At 45.4% G+C, this 10,288-nt stretch overlaps 1 protein-coding gene across 1 annotated transcript in view; it reads left to right on the top strand.

The window, feature by feature from the left end:
• Nucleotides 1-10,288, top strand: part of TREX2 (three prime repair exonuclease 2) — an 18,763-nt gene that overhangs the window by 1,486 nt on the left and 6,989 nt on the right. The gene's annotated exons all lie outside the window — the stretch shown is intronic.

Genomic DNA, 10,288 nt, shown 5'->3' with positions numbered 1-10,288 from the left:
GCCCCCCCCCCCCCCCCCCCCCGCCCCCGCCCTCGTAACCAGCTAGCCCCGGGCCTTTGCACCTGCCAGGCCTCCTCCTGGCCCTGGCCTGGGTAGCCTTGTAGCCCTGGAGCTTTCTCCCAGCCCCACCCCTGGACTATGCTTTAGTGGTTTGCTGCTGCAGGCTCCCACCCTTCACCTGGTCTCTCAATAAACAACAGCTACTCGCCAGCTGAGTTTCCAGTTGCCCCCCTATACCCTGCCCAGAGGGGGCAGGCAGGGAGCCAAGCCAGGGGCCAGAGCAGAGCCCCCCAGAGCCGCCCCCTTGTGACCTGCGCTTGTGGTGAGCCTGGTGGGTGGGTGGGTGGGTGGCGGAGCCGGTGAGCAGCTATTGCTCAGAGGCTGGTCCAGGGTGCTGGCAGGCAGGGGCTGCGGGTCCCCAGCCATGGGCCTCCTCCCCGGCTGGTCTGCTGTTGCCTTGGTTATCACCCCCTCCCGGCTATCACCCCCTCCCGGCATTGTCACCCCGGAGGCTCAGGAAATTGGTGAGCAGGGCCTTAGGAACATCTGCCTTGCCTGGAATCTGAGCTGGGGAGGGAGCTGGAAGAGAGCCTCCAGGGAGCTCAGGCTTTTTTGGCTCAGGGTGCTGTGCCCACAGAGCCCTCTGCCTGCCTAGGTGCAGAGCCCAGCTCCAGTTCTTGCCCCCTGTGGATCCTGGGCAACTCCTTCCTCTCCTGAAGCGTCTGTCCCTGTTCTGCAAGGTGGCAGCAGGATGAAAGATGGGGCGCACAGAACAGTACAGTGCCTGACATGGTCAGGGTGCTGGAGAATATGGGACGTATGCAAAAAGGGCCTCATGTGTGCAAGTCAGTCTCCAGGAGGGCCCCCTGGTGCATGTGGGGTGAGGGGTGCCTGAGGTGTGCAGGATAGGTGGGGTGGCTGGCACAGTGAGGGCAGCACCTAGGAAGGAGTTTGTCTTGGGCCCTGTGACCCTTGTGGCTTGGCCTGAGGAGGGCCAGGAGGCTGCTCTGCTGGGGAAGGCAGCTTCTCGGCAGCTGTCTTTGCTGGGCTTTGGGGAGCCAGCTAACCTGCCTCTGGGGCCCCACCTGTGTCACCAAACAATGGGGCAAGGCAGGGGCGGAATGTCTGGGAGACAGGGAGAGCAGGTGAGAAGGGTGGGGTGGGTGGGGTGGCCACGCCCGAGAGTGACTTGCATGAGCTGAGCCTTGAGCCTTGAGCCAGCCGGGCCCATCTGGGACACTCAACTAGGTCAGAGGGACTAGAGCCACTGCAATGTGTAAGGTAGTAGAACGGTGAGGTCGGAACCCAGGCAGTGGCCACCTCAGGCCATGCCCATTGCCTGGGTGTGGGGGTCTGGACTGACCCTGAGGGCAGTGGGGAGCCACAGAGTTGTAGGCAGGGAGGGGCGAAATCTGACTTAGGTTTTCACGCTGCTTCTCAGGCTGCCCTGTGGAGAATGGACTATAGCAGCGGCGTTGGGGCTCAGTTGGAGGGAGAGCCACTGGCCTGGCCCAGGACAGGCTGGCAGTGGTGCGGGAGGGTACACGGTAAGGGAAGGACCTATTGGGGGCTAGTTGGGGGGGTGTGGTCTGTGCACTGTTGAGCTTCCCGGGCCAGGCTGGTGGGCTCCCTGCCCCAGGAGAGCACCCACCTGGAAGAGGGCCACAGGCCAGGCCAGGGTGGGCCCTCGGGCCCAGAGGCTGCACCAGGCAGGGGCTGAAAGAGTAGGGGACACCACCAGGATCGAGGCAGCCAGGAACCCTCAGATCCTCTGGTGCCCAAGCGGGGCTGGGTCCCCATTAGCTAGCCGTTCAAGCTCTAGGCCACTGACTTGCTGAGGTGGTGATGTCAGGAGTGGTCTCCAGGCCCAGATGCCTCTCTCTCCCCGCCTCGGGCTCCCCTGGCCTCAGGCACCCTCCCTGGGCCCGCGCTTGGACCTGCACACACAGGCTGATGGGTGGGCGGCAGCGGCTCTCCAGGAAAGTCGTGTGTGTTTGTGTATGTGGGTATCTCTCTGTATGTACGTGTGTGTACATATGCACAATGTCGGTTGCCATTTTCATTTATCTTAATGAGTAAGAGGAAGGGAAACAACAAAGGTATATTTGGGAACTTCCCATGTTCATTGGTGACACGAGCCACACCTTTGCTGAACTAGATCATAGTTTTTGTTATTTGAAGAGTATCCTCTCCCCCCCCCTTTTTTTGCTAGTCACGACATAGTGACTACAGACTCAAGTTTACACAGTCAACCAAACAGTAATGGATCAAGCCCTGGTTTGTAGCGTATGCCGTCCCGCGGTGTTGTCAGTCTGTGCACCGGGCCAACTTCCAGCTACCCACACAACGTCCTCGAATGCGAAGCCGGGCAGAGCTTCACTGTAGCACGCTGTAATGTAGACTCCTACCAATGGGTACGGTAGGTGGGGGTCAGTACGTGGGCACCAGTAAACTGGTGAGATAGGATATGATGAGTTTTGAGTATCTCCTTTGTTTTTAATATAAGTGGAAGTTCAGATAATTTCATTTCTAATAATGGTGGTGTTTCAAATCAGCTCTCAAAATTCCTGAACATTTGACATCTATTAGAATGGCTACAATATAAAAGGCTGCCCATAGCCAAGTTTTGGCGATGATGTGGAAGAACTGGTAGAAATGTAAGATGATAGAACCACTTTGGAAAACAGTTTGGCTGTGTCTTAAAATGCTAAACGTGCACCTGCCACGATGACCCTGTGATTCCACTACTGGGTATTTACTTACCCAACAGAAATGAATGTATGTGTCCACACAAAGACTCACACGTGACTGTTCATGGTAGCTTTATTCAGAACAGTCCTGGACTGGACACAGCCTCAGAAGGTGGAACAAAGCATGGCACATCCGTGAGCTCCTGAGACACAGCACTCTGGGGGAGGGGGATACCCATGGTACGTACGCTGCGTGAAAGGGGCCAGACCCAGGGAAACAACTCCGCCGCTCCAGCTCACCCTGGCCAGCCACCTGCCTGTTGTCAAGATGTGTCACTGGCTGATAAGCCACATCAGTGTCTGCCAATGGGGATGTGTCTGTGATCAGCAGCATACTCGGGGAACGTGACACAAGCCAATTGAAAACAGAATTATTCATGCAGAGGGACAAGGACCAAAGTAACAAGGCCAGGAGCGTTTTCGGCTTGTCTTTGTGCAGGGAACAATGTGATGAGGACAAAGTCTGAACCAGGCCATGCACAAGCCTCAAGCAGAAAGCTGGAGACACCACACGGGCCAGCCCTCCTGCCATTGTTTCTTCGGGGGAGCCACTGGATGTTGGCGTTTTCTGCAAGCGATGCCTGGCCTCATACAGAATTCCTAGAGGGCAGACAAGTGTCTGCAAAAGAGTTTCATGCTGTGGATCCCTGTCCCTGAGAGCAGCGTCGGCATTGTGGGGACCCTGCTTTCTGCACCTCAGCTCGTGCACGTGCACCCCCCCCCACACCCCTCCCCATTCACACACCCACCTCTGCCCACACCCGCACACCGACTCACGGGTGTGCAAACACACCCCTCACAGATGCCCCCTCACATACTTAGATGCACCTCATTCACACACGTGTGCTTATGATTCTGCATAAAAGGGGTCTTATTAGAAGCTGCTTTAAAAAATCATAAGCACCTCTTTCTTGTGTTAATGGTCTATAATGTCAGTTTCCTCTAAGGTAAACTGCCATAATTCTGTTTCTTCAGTGTTTGCAGTGGTATCTCCTTTCTCGTTTATACATTCCGTTGGTCTTTTCAAAGAGAAAACAGGATTTTGATTTATCCTTTTTCCTTTTCTTTGTTTTCTGCTTCATTAACTGCAGCTTTTATCTTTATTAATTCCATCTGTCTATTTTCTTTGGGTTTAGTTTTTGTTCTTTTTCTTAAGAGGAAAACTAAGTTCCTTTGTCATCTTCCGTCTTGAATAACTGAGGCCAAAGACTAACGTTTCCCTGAGTGAGATCTCCCTCTTTGCTTTCTTTGCATTACGGGTGTTTCTTTTTTTTTTTTTTAATTTAATTTTATTATGTTGTGTTAATCACCATACATTACATCATTAGTTTTTGATGTAGTGTTCCATGATTCATTGTTTGCGCATAACACCCAGTGCTCCATGCAGAACATGCCCTCTTTAATACCCATCACCGGGCTAACCCATCCCCCCACCCCCCTCCCCTCTAGAACTCTCAGTTTGTTTCTCAAGAGTCCATAGTCTCTCATGGTTCGTCTCCCCCTCCGATTCCCCCCCTTTATTTTTCCCTTCCTACTATCTTCTTCTTCTTCTTCTTTTTTTAACATATAATGTATTGTTTCAAAGGTACAGGTCTGTGATTCAGCAGTCTTACACAATTCACAGCACTCACCATAGCACATACCCTCCCCAATGTCTAGCACCCAGCCGCCCCATCCCTCCCACCCCCCACCGCTCCAGCAACCCTCACTTTGTTTCCTGAGATTAAGAATTCCTCATTTCAGTGAGATCTTATGATACATGTCTTTCTCTGATTGACTTATTTCGCTCAGCATAATACCCTCTAGTTCCATCCACGTCATGGCAAATGGCAAGATTTCATTTTTTTTTTGATGGCTGCATAATATTCCATTGTGTACATATACCACATCTTCTTTATCCATTCATCTGTCGATGGACATCTTGGCTCTTTCCATAGTTTGGCTATTGTGGACATTGCTTCTATAAACATTGGGGTGCACGTACCCCTTTGGATCACTACACTTCTATCTTTGGGGTAAATACCCAGTAGTGCAATTGCTGGGTCGTACGGTAGCTCTGTTTTCAACTTTTGGAGGAACCTCCATACTGTTTTCCAGAGTGGCTGCACCAGCTTGCATTCCCACCAACAGTGTAGGAGGGTTCCCCTTTCTCCAAATCCTTGCCATCGTCTGCTGTTTCCTGACTTGTTAATTTTAGCCATTCTGACTGGTGTGAGGTGGTATCTCACTGAGGTTTTGATTTGGAGTTCCCTGATGCCGAGCGATGTTGAGCACTTTTTCATGTGTCTGTTGGCCATTTGGATGTCTTCTTTGGAAAAATGTCTCTTCATGTCTTCTGCCCATTTCTTGATTGGATTATTTGTTCTTTGGGTGTTGAGTTTGGTAAGTTCTTTATAGATTTTGGATACTAGCCCTTGATCTGATACGTCATTTGCAAGTATCTTCTCCCATTGTGTCGGTTGTCTTTTGGTTTTATTGACTGTTTCCTTTGCTGTGCAAAAGCTTTTTATCTTGATGAAGTCCCAATAGTTCATTTTTTTCCCTTGCTTCCCTTGCCTTTGGCGGTGTTTCTAGGAAGAAGTTCCGGTGGCTCAGGTCGAAGAAGTTGCTGCCTGTGTTCTCCTCTAGGATTTTGAGGGACTCCTGTCTCACACTTAGGTCTTTCATCCATTTTGAGTCTATTTTTGTGTGTATGGTGTAAGGAAATGGTCGAGTTTCATTCTTCTGCATGTGGCTGTCCAATTTTCCCAACACCATTTGTTGAAGAGACTTTTTTCCATTGGACATTCTTTCCTGCTTTGTCGAAGATTAGTTGACCATAGAGTTGAGGGTCCATTTCTGGGCTCCCTATTCTGCTCCATTGACCTATATGTCTGTTTTGTGCCAGTACCATACTGTCTTGATGATGACAGCTTTGTAATAGAGCTGGAAGTCCGGAATTGTGATGCCGCCGGCTTTGCTTTTCTTTTTCAACATTCCTCTGGCTATTCGGGGTCTTTTCTCGTTCCATACAAATTTTAGGATTATTTGTTCCATTTCTTTGAAAAAAATGGATGGTATTTTGATAGGGATTGTATTAAATGTGTAGATTGCTCTAGGTAGCGTTGACATCTTCACAATGTTTGTTCTTCCAATCCATGAGCATGGAACGTTTTTCCTTTTCTTTGTGTCTTCCTCAATTTCTTTCAGGAGTATTCTATAGTTTTCTGAGTACAGATCCTTTGCCTCTTTGGTTAGATTTATTCCTAGGTATCTTATGGTTTTGGGTGCAATTGTAAATGGGATCGACTCCTTAATTTCTCTTTCTTCTGTCTTGTTGGTGTATAGGAAGGCCACTGATTTCTGTGCATTGATTTTATATCCTGCCACTTTACTGAATTCCTGTATGAGTTCTAGCAGTTTTGGGGTGGAGTCTTTTGGGTTTTCCACATAAAGTATCATATCATCTGCAGAGAGTGAGAGTTTGACTTCTGTGCTGACTCGGATGCCTTTGATTTCTTTTTGTTGTCTGATTGCTGTGGCTAGGACTTCTAGTACTACGTTGAATAGCAGTGGTGATAGTGGACATCCCTGACGTGTTCCTGACCTTAGTGGGAAAGCTCTCAGTTTTTCCCCATTGAGAATGATATTCGCCGTGGGTTTTTCGTAGATGGCTTTTATGATATTGAGGAATGTACCCTCTATCCCTACACTCTGAAGAGTTTTAATCAAGAAAGGAGGCTGTACTTTGTCAAATGCTTTTTCTGCATCTATTGAGAGGATCATATGGTTCTTGTTCTTTCTTTTATTAATGTATTGTATCACATTGCTTGATTTGCAGGCATTGAACCAACCTTGCAGCCCAGGAATAAATCCCATTTGGTAGTGGTGAATAATCCTTTTAATGTACTGTTGGATCCTATTGGCTCGTATTTTGGTGAGAATTTTTGCATCCATGGTCATCAGGGATATTGGTCTGTAGTTCTCCTTTTTGATGGGGTCTTTGGTTTTGGGATCAAGGTAATGCTGGCCTCATAAAACGAGTTTGGAAGTTTTCCTTCCATTTCTATTTTTTGGAACAGCTTCAGAAGAATAGCTATTAATTCTTCTTTAAATGTTTGGTAAAATTCCCCCGGGAAGCCATCTGGCTCTGGGCTTTTGTTTGTTGGGAGATTTTTGATTACTGCTTCAATTTCCTTAGTGGTTATAGGTCTGTTGAGGTTTTCTATTTCTTCCTGGTTCAGTTTTTTTTTTTTTTTTAAGATTTTATTTATTTATTTGACAGAGAGAGAGAGAGCGCGCGCACAAGTAGGCAGAGCAGCAGGCAGAGGGAGAGGGAGAGAAGCAGGTTCTCCGCTGAGCAGGGAGCCTGATGCAGGGCTCGATCCCAGGACCCTGGGATCATGACCTGAGCTGAAGGCAGTCGCTTAACCAACTGAGCCACCCAGGCGCCCCTTCCTGGTTCAGTTTTGGTAGTTTATACATCTCTAGGAATGCATCCATTTCGTCCAGATTGTCTAATTTGCTGGCATATAGTTGCTCATAATATGTTCTTATAATTGTTTGCATTTCTTTGGTGTTGGTTCTGATCTCTCCTCTTTCATTCATAATTTTATTTATTTGGGTCATTTCTCTTTTCTTTTTGATAAGTCTGGCCAGGGGTTTATCACTGTTATTAATTCTTTCAAAGAACCAGCTCCTAGTTCTGTTGATCTGTTCTACTGTTCTTTTGGTTTCTATTTCATTGATTTCTGCTCTGATCTTTATTATATCTCTTCTCCCGCTGGGTTTAGGCTTTATTTGCTCTTCTTTCTCCAGCCCCTTTAGGTGTAGGGTTAGGTTGTGTATTTGAGACCTTTCTTGTTTGAGAAAGGCTTATATTGCTATATACTTTCCTCTTAGGACTGCCTTTGCTGCATCCCAGAGATTTGGAAGAGTTGTGTTTTCGTTTTCATTTGTTTCCTTGAATTTTTTTAATTCTTCTTTAATTTCCTGGTTGACCCATTCATTCTTTAGTAGGATGCTCTTTGGCCTCCATGTATTTCTTTCCGACATTCCTCTTGTGATTGAGTTGTTCTAGTTTCAAAGCACTGTGGTCTGAAAATATGCAGGGAATGATCCCAGTCTTTTGGTACTGGTTGAGACCCGATTTGTGACCTAGGATGTGATCTATTCTGGAGAATGTTCCATGAGCACTAGAGAAGAATGTGTATTCTGTCACTTTGGGATGGAATGTTCTGAATATATCTGTGAAGGCCATTTGGTCCAGTGTGTCATTTAAAGTCTTTATTTCCTTGCTGATCTTTTGCTTAGAGGATCTGTCTATTTCAGTGAGGGTGGTGGTAAAGTCCCCTACTATTACTGTATTGTTGTTGATGTGTTTCTTTGATTTTGTTATTAATTGGCTTATATAATTGGCTGCTCCCATGTTAGGGGCATAGATATTTACAATTGTTAGATCTTCTTGTTGGATAGACCCTTTAAATATGTTGTAGTGTCCTTCCTCATCTCTTATTATAGTCTTTGGTTTAAAATCTAAGTTGTCTGATATAAGGATTGCCACCCTAGCTGTCTTTTGATGTCCATCAGCATGGTAGATAGTTTTCCACCCCCTCACAGATTCAATCTGGAGGTTTCTTTGGGTCTAAAATGAGTCTCTTGCAGACAGCATATCGATGGGTCTTGTTTTTTTCATCCAATCTGATACCTGTGTCTTTTGATTGGGGCATTGAGCCCATTTACATTCAGGGTAACTATTGAAAGATATGAATTGAGTGCTATTGTATTGCCTGTAAGGTGACTGTTACTGTATATTGTCTGTGTTCTTTTCTGGTCTATGTTATTTTTGGGCTCTCTCTTTGCTTAGAGGACCCCTTTCAATATTTCTTGTAGGGCTGGTTTTGTGTTTGCAAATTCTTTTAGTTTTTTTGTCCTGGAAGTTTTTTTTTTTTTTAAACTCTCCTTCTATTTTCAATGATAGCCTAGCTGGATATAGTATTCTTGGCTGCATATTTTTCTCATTTAGTGCTCTGAATATATCATGCCACTCCTTTCTGGCCTGCCAGGTCTCTGTGGATAGGTCTGTTGCCAATCTAATGTTTCTACCATTGTAGGTTACAGACCTCTTGTCCTGAGCTGCTTTCAGGATTTTCTCTTTGTCTCTGAGACTTGTAAGTTTTACTATTAGATGTCGGGGTGTTCACTTATTTTCATTGATTTTGGGGGGGGTTCTCTGTGCCTCCTGGATTTTGATGCTTGTTTTCTCCCCCAAATTAGGGAAGTTCTCTGCTATAATTTGCTCCAATATACCTTCTGCCCCTCTCTCTTTTTCTTCTTCTTCTGGGATCCCAATTATTCTAATATTGTTTCATCTTACTGTATCACTTATCTCTCGAATTCTGCCCTCGTGATCCAGTAGTTTTTCATATCTCTTTTTCTTGGCTGCTTTATTCTCCATCATTTGGTCTTCCATATCGCTAATTCTCTCTTCTGCCTTATTTATCCTAGCAGTTAGAGCCTCCCTTTTTGATTGCACTTCATTAATAGCCTTTTTGATTTCAACTTGGTTAGATTTTAGTTCTTTTATTTCTCCAGAAAGGGTTTCTCTAGTATCTTCCATGCTTTTTTCAAGCCCAGCTAGTATCTTTATAATTGTCATTCTGAACTCTAGTTCCGACATCTTACTAATGTCCATATTGATTAGGTCCCTGGCAGTCGGTACTGCCTCTTGTTTTTTTTTTTGAGGTGAGTTTTTCCATCTTGTCATTTTGTCCAGAGGAGAATAGATGAATGAGAGAACAAAATGCTAACAGGGTAACAACGACCCCAGTAAAATATACACTAAACAAATCAGAAGAGACCCAAAACCAGGGGAAAAGAAAGGGAAAGAAAGAAAGAAAGAGAAAAGAGTATGATCAAATATGATCAGGCTGGTGCATAGATCAGTGCCACACACTAGATTTTGGGTGTATTTTGGTCTGTTAGAAGAAAGTGCCTCCCAAAATTTTAAAGAAAGAAAAACTTATATACGTACAAAAGTAAGGGTAAATACGATGAAAGGATGGAATATGACTGTAAAGATGAAAATTACAAAAGATTTTATAAAAGGAATTGATAAGGTGTTGGTTGAAAAAAGAAAGAGAAATTAAAAATAAAAAAAGGGAGAGACTGTGATCAGGCAGGAGACTAGAACAACGCCATACACTAGTGATTTAGGGTATATTTTGATCTGTTAGAGGAAACTGTATCCCAAAATTTTAAAGAGAGGAAACTTACATATATATCAAAAATAAGGTTAACTACAATGAAGGGATAGAATATGACTCTAAAAATGGAAAATGAAAAAGATTTCAAAAAAAGGGATTGATAAGATGTTGGTTGAAAAGGGGAAAAAGAAAAATTCAAAAAAGAGAAAAAGAAAAAAAAATTAAAAAAATTAACTTTGAAAGACTAAAGAATCATGGTAAAAAAGTCATGAATTCTATGTGCAGTATTCCCCTAGCGCTGGAGTTCTGCCGTTCTCATTGATCGGTAAACTTGGTCTTGGCTGGCTGTTCTTG

The sequence above is a fragment of the Callorhinus ursinus genome, unplaced genomic scaffold (assembly GCF_003265705.2).
Source record: "Callorhinus ursinus isolate GAN/ISIS: 27379988/994484 unplaced genomic scaffold, GSC_fseal_2.0 scaffold84, whole genome shotgun sequence".
NCBI classification, from domain to species: domain Eukaryota; kingdom Metazoa; phylum Chordata; class Mammalia; order Carnivora; family Otariidae; genus Callorhinus; species Callorhinus ursinus.
The sequence above is the reverse complement of the archived record's forward strand: the minus strand, read 5'-3'. Positions and strand labels throughout refer to the sequence as shown.